The following is a 17,632-nucleotide window of genomic DNA, read 5'->3' as shown; positions in this document are numbered from 1 at the left end:
ACACAGGGTAATTTTAAGAGGACACAAATAATACAGGATCAAAAGCTTTGATCATGAACATCAACCTTCATTTGTCATAATAAATCCCCACATCCGCTGGAAAGCATTACATAAATCCCAGTTAATTAAGTTTGCTAGAAAGCTAAACTGTAAACATCACAAATACGATTTAGAACAGTATTTTTGAAAAAAATCAATCAATAGTATTAACTAATCTGAACTCTTGTTGTGCTCAGATGACACAAGATAATTGAATATTAACACAATAACACATTATTAGGAGTCTGGTGCTGCTCAGCAAATTTAGAGATACCGTATTGAGAGAAAAGAACGTGTTTCATTTGAAGACGAAGGCATTCTGAATTTTGGTGCTTTGTAAACAGCTTCTAACCTGAGTGAATTATACCTGTGAATTATGCAGTGTCAAAGGTGGTCAGTATCCCAAAGAGCACCAAAACCACCTATAAAGAGATCTTGGGACGCAGTACATTGTCTCTCTGCCTGTCCCCTCAAAAAATCTTCTGGGTATTTAGAACAGAGACTGGAGTTTCCTTTTCAGTCCCTTCTCCCTTGAAGTTGATGAGAACAAAAGAGTTCTTGTGTAGAAGCAGCATTGAGCATAGTATCAAAGGAAGTCAAAAATTACAGAGACATTTCTAAGTGTTTTTTATTTTATGAATACATTCCTCATTGGCAAATATTAATTTAGGTACCATTAATTTAGAAAACCATTAGAATGCATTCAGTGCAGCTTTCTTACAGAAGCATAGGTCTGCTAAATTTTACTTCCCTTAAAAGCCCTACGCTCTTGGCCAAGCACAAACTACACTCCTGATCTATCCTCTCAACAGAAGAGAAAAGAGGAAAAAGCACAAACAGGTGCAGCACTTACTATACCACATGCAAAAAAGCCCTTGCTTCCCCTCCCTGGATATCCCTACCTGATGGGAGCCTGCTTCTGTAAGTGACTTCATCTTGTAAATCAGATGCTTTGTTGACAAGATGATCACCACCCTTGAATACAAGGAAGCTGCGCCCTAAGCACAGATTCAAACGTTCCAGACAGAAGTCTGGCCTTCCATCCAAGACAAATATGGCATTTAATCTGCACTGCACTTACTGTGCTTTATTAGGTTGCAATATCTGGAGAGGAGTTACTTTACAATTCCAAGGGGGGGGACCTTACTTAACCAACCTCTCCAGCCCTGCCTCAGCAGCCAAGAGAGGAAGGGAAAGCCCAAAGATTTCACAATGACAGAGGAAAATCTCATCATGCAACTACATTCTTCAACTGCACACAAGGCAGATGCAGGCTCACTATAGCTTTCATATTCCTAAACAAGAATACAGAAATTTACCCTCTTACTCTGCATGGCAGGTTCTTTAAAGATGACAAGACTGCTTTAAAAGCACTTGCACAAAAGAACCAAGAAAATGCATTTACATTGTGTTTCTCAGACTGAGGGAATTACAGTCAAGTAGAAATAAGGAGGATACTGTAAGTATGACTAGTCTCAAAAGTGAGCTTCTACACACACACAAAAACAAAGAACATTACTTTTTCTTTTCTTTTTTCTTTTTTTTTTCTTTTTTTTTCTTTTTTTTTTTTTAAGAGCCAAATAGTGTAATGGAAACTCTTGTATTCAACAACCATTCTTAAGTTTTCACTCCCTAAACACAGGCCCATCCAGCATCACAGTCCGAAACTGACTGAAATTGAACTGTAAACAAAATTGAAACTGGCTGTTTGAATTTTACTGCTGGCTTGATAAAAAGGGCAGGAGGGAGCTAAACTTACTTGATTTTTATTAGAGTATAACTATTTTTTTTCTCCAGTTACCTCATAATTACTCACTTCCTTTTTCGTTTCTGACTTTCCACTATTCTTTCAAATGCAGTGATCTAAAGTATGCATAAAAATGGATGTGTATCTATGCATGCTTTTTCTAAAAGGATTTTAAAGATTGTTTTACAAAGTAGGCTGGTATTTTGCTTATTTGAACAGACAACGTGTAAGCATATTTCTTCTTTAAACCCTCACCATGGCCAGAGTCCTGCGTCCTACTGAAGAGTGAAAACGAAGGCAGCACCATTTTTGGCAGGCTCCCAGGAACCACGTTGCTAGTTCCAGCAAAGGTATTCCAGGTTGTTAGCAGCAAGGCTGCAGCACAAGCTGTGAGCAGCTGCTGAAATCAGTGGTGTAGGTCATGGTAAATTCATACAAGTGAAGTTCTTTCATCTCTGATTTGGGCACTGTAACATTCACTTTTTTTCCTAGCACAAAAATGGTTTTACCCATTTTTTTTTTCAGTTGCCACCACACAACTGGCTTAGATGCCTCTAAAAAAAGTAAAGAATTGACATGACTATGATGTCCCTTGAGATTAAATGAGGCTTAATGCCATTCCAGTGAGAACCTAAGACTTGAGAGATGAATGAACCATAGCTGTCAGAGACAACACTTGCAGTGGGAAGATAGAGCAAGCAGTACTGTGACAGCAGGAACCATGCAAGCTTTTTTCAGGACACATCTGACAACATCAAGCAGAAAGTTCCTTTAAATCACCACTGATATTGATTGAAGGAGTTGTGGTTAGAGCTGTGTATACATGACTGAACTCAAATCTCCACATGTTAGTAAGCCCACTAAAACGCCCACAGTCTGAGACTCACAGCACCATCAGTAGGATTGATGATACCAGTATAGTAATCACATTGTACTCTTCATCGTGACAAAGCAGCAGAGGAGTAAGTTTTGGAAGACAGGAGGATGCTTCACTGTTCCTGTCACAGAAAACTTTGATGGAAGTTCACCCAGGTCTAAATTACAACCCAGGTATAACAATCCTTGGGAAATGCAAGGATTTATACACTCAAATTGATTAGCTGGTAAACATATAATCCTAACCTGGACATCCGGCATGGTAGTAACATGTGAAGGCTGGAGAACAGCTGAAATCCAAATTTTAATCCTACACACTTGTTCTCCTGTAACACTATCTTAGCTACACAGTCTCAAGTCTTTGGAGACAACTCTGCATTTCCTTGTGCACCTGGCGCACACAGTGAATTTCAGTGTGTTCCTTCCTGTGGAAGGAATGTAGCCTGTAAACACTACTAATTACTGAGGATTGGAGCTAGTCTAGAAGCGGTGCATGCTACAATGTATGGAAGAAGTTGAAAAGTTTTCCAAATTCTCTGAAGGTTTGCCAGAAAAATTTGAAAATCTAAAGCATTCCACTTGATTTCTCTCCCCTCAACTTTATCGCTGGCTCATGAGAAAAGGAAGGAAAGGGAGGAAAAAGAAGATGTAATGGGGAGGGGAAGGAATCATGCCTTCTCCACTCCCTGCATCTTTCTACCCAACATAAACATGTTTTTCCAGGTCTTTCTCTCTCTTTGAAATGAGAAAGTTGTCATTCTCAAATGAAATCATTTATTATAAAAAAGTATTCCGATATTCAACTATTTCCAACTATAATGCTGCCAGTTAGCATCAAATACTTCTCTTAAAGTACATGTTCCGTCTGTGCTGATAGGAATATAAGGATATGAAGAATGCAAAATAGGTATATCCCTCAAGCTCAGTCAATCTGCCAAGAAAGACAAGATTGCTTATGATGACCTTCTAGAGAGGGAAGAATAAATAATCTGTAATTCATTTTCTTAACTGAAACGACTTCTAACAATAACTGTACCTAACGCCATAGCTTAGTGGTTTGCAAAACGTGGTCCACAAGACACGGTCAGCAGCATGGGGCTTGGTCAATGGAACAGCCTTTTCAGTGTTTTGTTTGTTTTTTTTAAATCAAAGATGCACGATGGTCTGGGGAGTATGTTGTGAAAAGTTTGTGATTCAGTGGACTTGACAACCATGGCTTAACTTTTGCTGCTGATTAACCACTCTATGGTTTGCATAACTCAACTTCATTGACAGCTGTAACACTCAAGATTCAGCTGAAGAATGTGAGTTGTATTTGACTTTTTGTGTATATCCCTTCTAAGCAGATACTGCTCTTAAGGTCAGTCAGGTATACTCATGTTTTTATTTTCACTGTGGAGATCTGCTAAACTTTATTAAATCTTTTTGATATAATGTCCATATTCTGCACCTTATGTTTTTCAAATACTTCCAAGAAACAGTTTCAGCTCTATAGATTTTCATTCATCTTAGTGTAATTTTGTCTGACTTTAAGTTCACTCAAATACTATTCACTCACTATGATTCAAAGGGTGATACTGAACATAATGCTTTTCTAGAGGAAAAAACACTGAAAAGTTTTTAATTATTACTTATGCATCTGAGCAGTGAGCTCACCACATCCAACTGTGCTGTACAAGTGAGCCAAGATGCTCACATAATAAATATTTTATATGAACTCTCCCTACCTGTTAAATAAAACTCCCTGGGAGGATGCACACAGCAAAACAGGGAAAGAACCTCCATACAAAGATTAACCACACAAGAGAACCCATCTGATACATTTGCATATACAATGGTCACCTATATAGATTGTTATACAAGATTTGAGAGGTGAATTCATAGCAAATTTCTACTCTAATAAACCTTGCTTCTCTGCCCTTAACCACTACTTCATAATTAATAAGACACTAACTATGCCTATTAGGATTGTGGCAGAAAAAAAAACAGTAAGACTTTACTATAAGTAGTATTTACAACATATATGAATGTGAATATTTTCCCCCCATATTTTGAAAGCAGGCTTCATCATACATTTCCTACAGTTAGCAGAAACCAAGATCTATGCTGTAACTAACTTCAAGAAGTAGGAAATTATTTTAAACCATAAGGAGAAGGTTTGAGAGAAGTTCTATTTAGGCACAAGAAAACTTTCAATTTACGCAAATGAATATGGCAGGTCAGTCATGAAGAACATCAATCCAGCTGCTCACAATCAGAGTATTTTAAACTTTAGCAGGCTAACCAAACACAAACAAAAACAACAAAACTCAGTGACAAAGATACACTTGCACGATGCTGCGCATTAGTGATAGCAGCAGTGGTAATTCCTTTCATTCTCCTTATCGGGAAAGTCAGAACTCCCTGTGATGAACAGACTACTTTGCAATATATGCCACTACTTTAAACCTCACCACAAAAACACCTTACTTGGTAAATAAGTCTCACCAAGTGTATTTACTACACAAACATCTGTTAACCAAAAGCCATTACTCCACTAAATAGGAATGTGTGTCAACAGTTGGCTGTTACCTGTTTGTAACAGCCACTTCTTTTATTGTCTCTCATTGCTGTACGTTTGTGCCTACTACCCCACAGAGAAGCTCATATTCTGAAAACAAAGTTCCCTTATACTTTAATAAGCACAAACATCTTGAACTGTATGATTAATCTCAAAGACAGACTTCATTCTCAGTCTTCAATTTCTACAGTTTGGAAAAACAGGTACTCCCATTCAATACTTACTTTTTGACTGAATTTGTTCTCCTTTTCTGCTCTGCCAAGCTCTAAATACCACAAAACAGAAAAAACCTAGTTGTCTTTAACTTCAGGAAACAAGTGCCTTAAAACACCATGCAATGCTTTTATCTGTGGAGCTACCAATGTAAGCTAGCCCCTTTATACAGGGCACAGCATGCTAAAAATTAGTGACATTTTAAGTGGAACAATTCTTTCATCATCAGGCTGATACTTGGCTGGCATTCTGGTTACCTCCCTTATAAGGCTTCAGTGAGAGGGAGGGGCTGGGAACACATTATGCAACTATTCATTATAAAAAAATAATTAAAACAAGTTTTAAGAAATGTCTGTGATAAACTCTATCCCAGTATACACAGGCAAGACAAAAGGAGCCTGATGCTGCTGGACTAAGATCTGCTATTTCTACCTGGCTACTTCAGAAAAAATGGATTTTGCCCTAAAAGGCAACATTTTTCTCAGTTCTTATAGGAAGAAGGGGAACACTTAAGCCTGAGAGTTTCTCCTACCTTCGCCCCATTTTTGTTCAGATCTAGCTAATTAGCCCAGGAGGTAGCTATTCACTGGGAAATAAAGCGAACATACTAGGCCATGCCTGTGTCCTGTCATCTTCTCCACACACTCAGCTATGATATATGAAGACCTAAGATGGCTAACCGTAAGTTTAACTTGAAAATATGGTAAAGGGTTTCTAGGGCTGGGTAACCTGTATATGGGCTAACTTGCAGAAAATGCCTTTCTGCAGATTATGAAATACCTTTTGGAACTTTTCTATCATTTCAGCTATAAGCAGGTTTTTCTATATTAGTGTACTCATAACAATACCAGGGCTTTACAATGAAAGAGGCTATCGCCATTGTGGTGTTACATGGCAATTGACTCAGACCCTCCTCAGTATGAGATTCAGCTCTACTCATTCTTTAAAAGGCAGGTGTTACTTCATTTTTTCCAGCATACTGTATGAATTAGAAAAATGATGATCTGTGAGAAAGGTCAGCTTTAAAAAGCAATCCCCTACAAGTGACTGGACCCTTTCCCACAAGAGGCAGACTGAGTCCCCAAACTGGCTGGGGTCTGCAGGAAGAGAACATACCTATCCTCTGCGGGTGTTCTCAGCAATGCTACCACAAGTTCAAGGTGAAGCACAGGTGTGCTGGACACACTGCCTCTCTGCTGCATCACAGACAGGGAGATGGATCATAACTTTGTAAACCCTGGAGAACCCGCCTAAGCACACTTCAACTCCCCACTTTTGGCAAGATGCTCTGTCAAGTGGCTTTCTTTTGCTCGGTCCTTGAGTCCTCCTTAGCAGAAAGTTTCAGGGTAGTCATGTGTCTTACAGAAGTAAGACTTAATTCCCCCCCCCCCCACCCCCAATCTAACCTTCTGCATATAAAAGCTGACTGTATTTGTAACTCCTATGGCTTGGCACAACCCTAGCATCTTCCTTTTAACTGCACCCAGCTTAAGCAGAACTGTATTTTGAATAAGCATTATTCTTCTACATAAAAGGCTCATACAAAGAGCCCTAAAACAAGTACTTCTTTCTAGCAAGGTAGGCACTTGACTGAAGTTTTCCAATTGTTTGTCTAGGCAGTTTGTTTACTTGTTTTTTGTTTTACTGCAAAGAGATTTAATATCTAGAATTTCTTGGCACATTTTACCAATGCAGTAGTAGTGCCTCACAACTTGATGTGACATTACACGCAGTACTCGGAGAATTGTAAAACTAATATATTTATTACACACTCTAGAGAAAGGCCTGTTTTTGTTTTTAGAAGGGTCTCACAACCTTTCATCTGCTCAAGAGATAACAAGAACTTATTTGTTTCCACTTCTGTGGAAGGATATTTAATGAATTCCAATATGCCAAGATCTTTGCTAAGTCTGCAGCTCCTCTACAGCGTGTCAGCAACCACAGGCTCAAACTCTGGAACATAAGAGACATAACTAATGTAAGTTGCAATACAATAAACACTCTCCCTCTTACATGGTTCCTCTGCCCATACATATCTGAGTTAGCCCCTTACTTCCTCCCTCCCATTCACTCTCCCAACTGTCATGAACTCAATTTTTTTGGGCAACCTGTTTGCACCAAACTAGTACTTAATACTGTCTGTGCTTAGTTACTAAAAGATGACTAGTCTTCTCTGGTTTTACTGCTTCAGGACATTTTTGCTATTGTGAAATCTCATATACCCGGAACTACTATTTTAATCAAACATTCCTTCCTTTTATTAGTAAGACTATAGAAGTCAACTGCTACTCTGACAATGAAGCAGTCTTCTAAAGTAAGTTTATTACATTAAAATTCTAGGTATCTGTTTTCTTCAATATATTCTATTCAGTTGTGATTCATATAAAACTGTATTTCAGCTAAAAAATTGCATGTTTAACTGTTTGTAAATATAAATATTAAAAACTGTACATCACCAAATACATCCTAAATTTACATACAGTTCAAACCAGATGTCAAAATTACTGAGAAATTAGAAAATTAAGTACTATGATCAGTGAAGATACTTGAATCATAAAGATTAATATTCTTTCCCAATCTGCTGTTTTGTTTTGCTTTTTCAAGCTTAGCAGAGTAGTATGGAATATTAGGTGAGATATTAATACAAACCTCAAAGTGACCCAATTTCACAAGCAAAAGACAATATTAAGTATGACAATTGCCCATTTTAATGCTTTCCATGCTGATCAACTGATTTATGATGAGGAAAGTAAATTCTTCCTGATTAATTCATTCATCCCCCCTGGTCCTTGTTTTGTTTTTACTGTTGTGAAAGAAAAATGTTCTATTGTTTCCTCATGCAGATGCAGGAGCAATGGGCCTGCCAAAAGTTATTCTGTAGTTTTAGACTACAGAGCTGCAGGATTTTTCATGCCAATCAAACGATCAAGTTCACTCTTCTGTATTTGGCAGCGACTTAACTTCTGATCCTTCAAAGAAAGGATCCCTCATCTTATATCTATTTCACCATGTAAATTCATACCATGTACAAAATAACTCTTCCCCCTAGTTCATATCCCATAACATGAGATTTGGTTACTCTCACTGTTATTTCTGCCTACACAACAAAAGATGTTCAACAGTTGTTTAGTCACCAGACTTGGGGGGAAAAAAAAAAAAAAAAAAAAAAAAAAAAAAAAAAAAAACAACCTGCATCAATCCAACCTGAAGAATTAAACTTCAGCCATTTATTTGCCAAACACACATTTCAATGCTACAGTAATGCAGCTACTATTGATGGCAGGTCTGCTCCAAGTGCGGTTATATGTTGAAATGAGCTGGGAACAAGAGAAGATTAAGTGATTTTGTGGACAATAGTATGTTTGATTTATGTCAACTGTCATTACCCTAAGACATACAAAGCCTCTTTCTGGGGGAGTAACAGCAAACCATTTACTGTATAGTATCAGCTTACTCTTTTGTGCTGATGAATACTGTATTCAGAGAGGTAATTCTTTTTATTGTAATATACATGTCTAGCCTGCATTTCTTCTTAGAATACAAACATCAAAGTTTATCTTTACATCTTGATCTTTATGAAGTTTAGCTTTACATTTTAACCCCCTGCTTATACTTGCTGAGAAAAGAACATTTCTATTTGAATAAACATGGACTGAGTAAAAACTGAATTTATGGGAGGAAAAATAGGCTTTTAAAAACAAAACAACTTCACAAGCTAATTGCAGCTACAGTGGACAGAAACAGTGCTCCCCAAACTGTGATTAAGCTCCTTGTAGTCACCAGAAGACTCAAAAGAGATTCCAAACTATAACAAGCTTTAAATAGTTAAAAAAAACTCTACCTACCCTTCAGGCTTCCAAAGCATACAGTCAGATGAAGCAATGGAGGCTACACAAAAGTCCTGAGAAACAATAAGCTAGACAAACCTCACTTGTGCGCACAAGAGGTTATAAATTCCATATGACTACTGTCAGCGTGCAATCCCCTATCACTTCCATCGACGAGAGGTCCACCAGGGACTCTACTAAGCACAGGATCAGATCTCAGAGATCAGCAATAGAAGGCTTGCACAATTAGGCGCACAATGGATTGCTTGACAGAAGTCCAAAATGTATGCTCTCCTGGGGATAGTCTCCCATTGTGCACCAAGAGTAGGGGGCCTGATCCAATCACTGCAAGTTAAGAGGGCTTGAGGTTTTTTAAAGATTAACTTTCTGCAGATTAGGCTCAAGAAATAAAGCATAAGGCCTGCCTGCTATAAATATTTGCCTCTTAATTCTGTTTAGTTAGAAGTTTTTGGTATTGTTTCTCCTCTGAAATTGAAGTGACATAGAAGATTTACTTTAAATATTGCTTAACAGGCTTAAAAAAATTCTAAAAGTGAACATACACCATGCCATGGATACAGTGAAAAACAGCTAAGTTTCAATTCCACAGAACAAAGTTGACTTTTCCTAATTTGAAACACCCTTTTTATAGAAGTAGGAAAACATGACTGCATATATCACAGAAGATAAAACTGCATCAGTAACAGATCAGCATTAATGTATGCATCAGCATACAGTAACAGATTCTTCATACATAGTGAGCATGACCACTGCTTATCATCTCTCAGATTAGTAGCATATTTATAAGTATTTCAGCTAGTGCCCTGAGTAAAGTTAAGACTGATACTGTTTCATACCTAAGTTTCTAAATGATAAGGAAAGAAAGCAACTTTTAAGATTTCTGTGCATTTTAGGTATGTTTTATAGAACATGCACAAACTTAGTGAGATTATCAGCATTATATACACTTACGAACAAGATTTCTGTACTTGAAGTGACTTCTTTTCCAAACAGCTATCAGAACACAAAATCAGTATATGTGACAAAACCCAACATCTTCCGTCTTAAAAATAAATCTCATTGGTCTTTTGTAAACAGCAAGTAAAGAGTAAAACCACATGAACGAATCCCACGAAAAAACTGAAAAGTGACTCCTATCAGGCTGGGTTGGGGGGGGGGGGGTTGTTTTGCTTAAGTCTTAAACTTCAACATTGCTTTTCATTTAGAGACTATCCCAAAGCTCATTCATTCCTATTCTGGATTTTGCAACAGGAAGACAAGTATATAACATCAGCAGAGGCAGTCTTTCAGCATGCACATGAAGAATCTATTATTGTGATCCAAGCCATATGAAATCTGTTTTTAAAAAAAACACAACAAAAAACAAACAGAGACATGTCATACTTCTTAGCATTCAACTTTTATGCCTATCTATCTAAGTCACTGTAAATTTGGCCAACACAAGCAAAATGAAAGCTGAACTGTCAAACTACAGGCCAAATCCAAAACTCCTTTGAGTCTGGGGAAACGTTACAAGTGCAGTTTTCGATTCCTTCATCTGAGAGAGTGGAAACAGTGTGGGGGGGTTTTAGTCTAAGTACAGTACAGAGATTAATTTGTGCCCCTTTTAAAAAAAGGGGGGGCGGACACCAGAAAGCCGCGTTAACCACTGCCCATACGCCCCGCAGCACCTCCTGCCCCCCCCCAGGTAGAGCCGAGCTGGACCCCTCCTGCGCACCGCGCGGTGCCCCCACGGCCCCACCTCGCCTCCCACCCGGCACACGCCGAGCCTGCCGCCCGCGAGGGCCTCGCCGCTCCCCGCGAGCCCAACCGCCGCCGCGGCCCCTCGCCCACCGCGCCCAACCGCCAACGGCCGCCCGTCCGGGGCGCGCGGACCACGCGCCCGCCAGCGGCACCCGGAGCGCGGCGTGGCGCCGCCGCTCCCCACACCGTCCCCCCGCGGCGGAGACGGAGCGGAGGCAGGCGGCTGCCTCGGCGCGGCGCGGCGCTCGGGCGGCTTGTGCTCCGCTGCCGCTCCGGAGCCGCTGCCCGCCCGGCGGCTCGGCCGCTGGGGGCAGGCGGAGAAGCAGCCTGAAGGGGAGCGCGCCGAAGTCAGGCGGGCCAGCCGCCCTCGCACCGCCGAAGCGGAGAGGTACCTATCACCCTGCTCCGTGGAAGGCAAGCAGGGCAGCAGGCACGGCTAGCACTATCCTCTCCGAGACTCTACGGCTATGGCTGCTCCTGCTGCCTCATGCTGGCGGGGGGGGGGGCAGAAGATTTGCAATGACAGGGTCTCCCTCCGCACCACGCCGGGAGAGGGCTCCTTCCCCGCCTCCAGCCCACGCCGGGGGAGAGGGCAGGGCTGGGCTGAGCGGCGCCCCCAGAGCGGAGGGCTGCGCCTGCTGCCGCAGACACTCACCTCTCCACGCCGCCCTCCCGCCGGCTCCTCGCTCGCTGCCTGTCGCCGGCCCCTGTGCGAGCACGGCCCCCTCCTCCGCCGCTAATGGCAGGAGGAGGAGGGCGCCGGGAGGGCCCTCGGCGCAGCGCTGTTTACTAGGCGGCTCTCGCGAGAGCGCCGCGCGCCGCCATTGGCTGCCGCCGCCGGCGAGCGGGCGGCCGTTGGGGCGCGAGCGCGGCCGTTGGGGCGCCGCCGTGCGCTCGCCGCCGGCCAGCGGCCGGGCCAGTCGGAGCGCGGGAGCATGCGGCACCTCCGCCGCCGCCGCCGCCGGGAAGGGCGAGACTTGCTCTGAAACAGCGGTCTTCCCGGGGCGCAGACAGCGGGGAGTCGCCGGTGTGGGCCTGAGCCGTGTCCCGGGCCGGGCAGCCAGGCCCCCAAGGAGTCTTGCGAGGTGGCAGCCTGAAGGGACTGCGTTTCTCTTCAGTTTAAGCAGCCAGCATAAAACTTTGTTTGCAAGCGACTTTGGCGGTAGGCATTCCCCAGACGGTTTGCAAACGCGAAAAGATGGCACAATTGGGAAAGCGCTATTGAAGTGGCACACACAGATGCCCAGGTACCCGAACAGAAAACAGAAGAGTGGCCTGAAAAAGCAATGTGTGTACAGGCCCTTTGGTGCTTCTGTGTCATTCTAGTTCCACCAGTGAACTTCGAGTGTAAGGATGTTACCTCAGGTAGAAGATAGCTAAAACCCCTGCTTTGGTTTTATTACTACTAGGTAATAAAAAAGAAGCAGCAGCAGCAGAGCAGCTGCATTTACAAGGAAACTTATCTCAAGCATACAGTGACACAGATGTCTTGGCTTTGAGAAAGCCAACTATGTAGAAGGCAAATCTCCGAACTCGAACTTGGCAGAGTGGTGATCAAGATACTACTGTCTTCTGCTTCTTTCACAAATACACTGCACATGGAAGCTAGCGAAGGTTTGTCATAGTGTCATCTCTTGACTTGAGGATGGTTTGCTGATGAAGACGACTTGTTTAGATGCAACATTTAATTTTTTATACCTCGTTAGTTTTATATAGAAACATCAGAGACTTAGGAGCTTTATACACTAAAAAACAAACTACCTGCCCAGAGATTTTACAGTCCCAGGACCTTACTCCTGCAAGTGGATCTACATGTCCCCTTGGCTTTCAGGCAGAACCAGGAAATACACTATGAACCTACCTGAGCAAAGTGGTCTACCTGCAGAGATCAGTTTCAGAAGCAGAAGATTTGGTAGGTTTGAAATAACAGAAGCCTAAAATTAGTATTTTTTGACTTGGATGAGATGTGAGAGTACTTTCTGGGAGGACTGGCCTTTGTGATAGCAGAGCTGCATTTCCACATTTGGCACCTGCGGTAGTGAAGTTGTGCATGCCCATTTACCATGTTGCTGTGTTGAAAGTGTAGACATGTAACTCAGATTTTCTAAGAACTAGCGAGAGTGGAAAAGACTATAAGTAAATTCAAAATAAACTGGTCATGGATCTAGAAAAGCAGTATGTCACTAAAGTACTCTTCCTGGGGCAAAAGTATTTAAAAATCTTTACAAATAACAGTGGTAAAGAGGAGTGAATGGAAACCCCCCAAAAGGTATGAGTACTGATTTTGGTTAGGATTTTTTGTTTGAGAATTTTGATTTCAGCAGCTTGCTTCTATTTGTCCCCCCTCTCTAAAGCCATCAAAGGGAAATTGGGGGAGGTAAGATCAGTCTCAGAGATGAAGACGACCAGCTGTGACAATGAAAATTGAATGAATATTCACAACATGATGTTACAGTTCCTGACTTGCTGCTGCTGCTCCTCTTGTGGGTCCTGCTAGTGTAGCAGATGGCAGACACTGAAAGGTTGCTTTGCCAGTGGAAAATTACTGAGCTTTGTGTTGTTCTTGTGTGTGTGTGAGGGGGGAAGTGGGGCGAGCACTTATTTATTTATTTATAATTTTCACAAGAGGAAAGCAAATGGTTCATAAGACTGTAAAAATTACTGATGTCTAAAGAACTGTTCTGTCACTTTAGACAAATGATACATGTTTGTTTACATTATAAAATTCTGAGTTTTCCTGAATGGTAGTTTTGACTAAAAAAAGAAACAACATGGTAACAATACAGGTCTATGTTCCTTAAGAGACTGATGGAAAAACTGAGTATTTCATGTTTCTGTTTTCACCTGGCTATAAAAGTATTTATGTCAGAGGATTTTCCATTGCAAAACAGACATGGTTTACTTTAATTTCTTAATTTTACATTTGCATAGCTATGCACATAGAAGCTCATCTTACTTGATCTTGCAGTGGAATCACCTCTGTTGCAGTTGAAGGCACTGGGCTACCTAGCGTGAATAAAGTTAAACAGAGCCATGGCTTTTGAAGGTCTGCATTCTTAAAGAAAGCGAAAAACCAAATCCTCATTCTTAAGTGAACCATGGCAGAACCAAACTTGCAAATAATTTCCGTGCAGGCAGATAAAGTGGGGAGTGTTGGCAGAAATACCTAAGATTTTACCCAAGGCTCTGATGATACAGTGATGCGACTTAAGTTATAAACAGTAGTGTTTGCTTAATAGCTTTTATTTGTGTATATTTGCCTTAGCTCTTAATTTAGAGGTACAAGAATCTATTCACTATGCAGAAGAACAGAATCTTTTTTCTAAATGTACATACTTCTGCACAACTGTATAATGTTCTATTCCTGCAAGTTGCAACATGCAGTGAAAGGTTCCGTGCCGTCTGCTCAAACCGTTCAAGCTGCAGGATCAGGATACACCCTGGTGCACAGCAATTAAAGGCAAACACAAAAGCTTAAATAGCGCTTGTCAAATTCCACTGAACCTCTGAAGCCTTCAAAAAACCTTAGGGTAAAGTCTGTAGCAAACCAAAACAGTATTGCCCTCATTATTGTAATTCAAAAGAGGGATCACTTGTCTGTGAAAGGACATGCATGTGAGATTTTGACATAAATTTCCTTCTCCTGCAGTCCATCAATAGATGTTAACAGATACAAATTGCCATATCAGAGCCATGCTGGAGATGTCTCTTGAAAAGATTCTGTTAAATATCCTTTTTGGCATCAGAAATAACGTATAAATGTTTATAAGAGACATTACTAGTAGTTTGCAGCTATTTACTTAATGTAAATTACTTAATAGCTTTAGGAATCAATTCTAACGTTCTATAATTGCTTTCTTACTATTTTTCTATATCATATAAACCACATGTATTTCTTCAAAATAAGCCAAACAATTCTAAAACTTGTAAGAAAGGTTAAGGAATATGGAGAATTAGGTAAGGATAATGCAAACTATGCAGAAACATTCATCCAGATTTTCCAGTGTCTTATTATGACTGTCTTAGCTACTACTGATAGAATTTTTAATCAAACTTTACTTGTCACTCCCTGATCTGCCTAAATAATAGAAGTATATGTTTTTGTCATTTAATACGTAGAAGACCAGGAAAAACTGCAAATCCTTTAATCTATTTTATGGCACTTAGCATAAGATACTATAATTCTGACAAAATTTTGCATCTCCTGAATATACTGTGGATTTTTAGTTGCTTGATTCCTGTGGGACATAGTAGTAAATCAAATACTTTGAAAATGCTTGGGCATAGAAGAAAATATTATTTCTTAATAGACAGAATGCACAATTAGAAGAAGGCAACACATGGTTGCACTTCGTATGCAACATTTCACAGTTGAATTAAACAATTGAGAAAATCTTGGACCTGGAAATTCTTGAAGAATTAGGTATCTGATTGAAATGGATTGTCCTGAGTACTTCTGTGAGACTATTCACATAAGTAACATTACTCACATAGCTGTTTGCTAGGTCGGGCTCCTTATTTAGAAAACTGTCATCAATATTTAAAAAGATGTAACAACATAGGAATGTCCACACCGTTTCAGTCCCAGGCGCTGTCTCAATTGCAGTTCTGTCTTCCCGGTGATCATGGGCAGACACTTAGGGAAAAGGAAGAACAGAACAAATGCATGATGAATTCCTTTAAAACCCTCCCACCTCCAACTATCCTGAGCTTGATGTGATCTGTCGAAATAGTAACTTCCAATGGATCACTCTTCCAAGTGCTTGTGTAGTCTCCTCTTAAAACCTTGTAAACTTCTTCCATGTACAGTACACTTCAGCAAGGGGTTCCACAGTCTGTGTGTGAAAATCACTTCCTTTTGTTTATCCCAAACCTGGCTCCTGAGAGCATATTGTTAGGGCTCCTAGTTTTGGTATCAGAATAGACAGTGAACTGTTTGTTGATCCATGTCCATCCTGTGTGTGCTACTGTTTTTTTTTTTTTATATCCCGCACCTTCTTAATTGTGTTTATTCCAGGCTAAAGAGTCCTGCCCCAGAAGCCATTCCATACAGTTCATCATCCTTGCCGCCCTTCTCTGAACCTTTCCAATTCTATTATATATTTTTGGAAGTAAAGAGTATTAAGGTGTGGGTGAATGTGGGTGAACCACGAATTTATGCAGGAGCATATACTTCCTGCCCCTCCTCTTAACTTGAAGACTGAATACATCATTTGTTGCCTCTTAAAATTAGTAACAAACTTGTTATTTTTTTTACCAGGTGCCTTTCAGAGGCATTTACAATAATCCAGCTCTGTTTGGTACAGTGTACTACAGACTGTTGCTAACTCTGCAGCTCTTCTTAGAAAGTTCTAGTTTATACTTTCCTGAAGCCCAGATGCTTTGTTTTGTATTAATAACATCTATGTCAACAGGGAAACCATTTGCGTTTCCATATGCCTAGTCTAGGGAACAAAGCAATCATTCCACTGAACAAAACCAAGGAAATTACTATAGTCACCTTGCAGATTGTCGGCTCATATTCTGAGTGTCTTAGCAATTCACAACTATACTTGCAAAACCAATGTTTTGCCAGTTTTTGATACCATCTAAATGACTTTTTTCCTGTGTAAGTATAATTATTTTTTTAGTATGAACTTCTGGCTTGGCTTTGACTTTTGCAGGAGGTTTGCAACCCACAGCAGGGTTCTTCCTGGCACAGAGGCAGCAAATTCCTCATGCAGGAGTTAAAGATATGGCACATTTGATTCATTTTGTAAGCAATTAAAATATTTATAGCTGAGTTCAATTAAACGACGTCATCTCTTAAAATATTATTCCTGGATTCTCTTTGGAGAAAATCCTTCAGGGACTTGCTAGAGACATTTTTAATACATGATCTTTTTCCATAAACAAAGAAACACTGAAAGTCTGGAACAAAAAAGTTACCAAAAACACTAATAATAGCAATTTTTAATTATTAAGGAAGCTATTCTTCCTCAGCATAGTCGTCACGTCCCTTCTTTAAAATACTAAAGTGAAGCTGACAATCTTTCCAGTCAGACTCCTGAGTACCGAATATATTTAACAAAAATATTCCTGTTTTTCAGACACTTTATTCTTAGTTAAAATATTTGATCTGTTCTTGCACTGTTTCAGGACTGAACATTTGCATTTTCCTCTTAGCAAAGATTCTCTTTAGATTCTTTGCTAGTTTCGTGGTTATTTTTGCACGATGCATGGGAGATCATGTGTAAATTGTAAGCTTGCCACACATTCTGTCTTCTTACTTACACTTGCTTTCTGCTTGCCTTTGCTGTACAGCTATCTAGTTCAGCTTTTGTGTCTGACATAAAGCTCTTAAAATAAATTAAGAGAAAAAGAAACTGGAACAAGATGTAAACAAAGTGATGCAACTTGCTGTTACATTCTGTTCCCTGCTTTTCAACCCTAATGCATCTGTTTTAGAGCCTAATACCAACGTCTCTACTCACAGGAGCTACTGAACACAGGGGCTTCTACGTTCTTGCTTGGCAGGAAAGGCCTGGTTCCACAGCCTGGAGCCATGTCTCTCTTAGGAGAAGGACGACAACAAAACAAAACAGACCCAGGAGGCATGGAGACCAG

The 17,632-nt window shown here is 40.5% G+C and overlaps 1 protein-coding gene and 2 long non-coding RNA genes across 4 annotated transcripts in view; 1 reads left to right on the top strand and 2 right to left on the bottom strand.

Annotated features, from left to right (window-relative positions):
* The window catches only part of STK38L (serine/threonine kinase 38 like), a 52,056-nt gene extending 40,220 nt beyond the window's left edge, over window positions 1-11,836 (bottom strand). Inside the window, exon 1 of one of the 2 annotated variants that reach the window (XM_064516398.1) lies at window positions 11,682-11,836. The gene's annotated coding sequence lies outside the window, so the exon portion shown is untranslated. Of the gene's footprint in view, window positions 1-11,418; window positions 11,551-11,681 lie in introns of those variants that run through there. The other variant, XM_064516391.1, reaches the window with a different exon arrangement.
* LOC135329077 (uncharacterized) lies at window positions 7,178-10,922 on the bottom strand. The gene is made up of 2 exons (XR_010390300.1): window positions 8,625-10,922; window positions 7,178-7,388 (listed from the first exon to the last, which is right to left on the bottom strand). It is a non-coding gene; the product is annotated as an uncharacterized LOC135329077 (long non-coding RNA).
* Window positions 11,837-11,855: 19 nt separating the features above from the next.
* Window positions 11,856-17,632, top strand: part of LOC135329095 (uncharacterized) — a 31,941-nt gene continuing 26,164 nt past the window's right edge. The window contains exon 1 of the long non-coding RNA XR_010390312.1: window positions 11,856-12,938. This is a non-coding gene — a long non-coding RNA (uncharacterized LOC135329095). The remainder of the gene's footprint in view (window positions 12,939-17,632) is intronic.

Source organism: Dromaius novaehollandiae, chromosome 1 (assembly GCF_036370855.1).
Source record: "Dromaius novaehollandiae isolate bDroNov1 chromosome 1, bDroNov1.hap1, whole genome shotgun sequence".
Taxonomy (NCBI): Eukaryota; Metazoa; Chordata; class Aves; order Casuariiformes; family Dromaiidae; genus Dromaius; species Dromaius novaehollandiae.
This window is presented reverse-complemented; position numbering and strand designations above follow the sequence as displayed.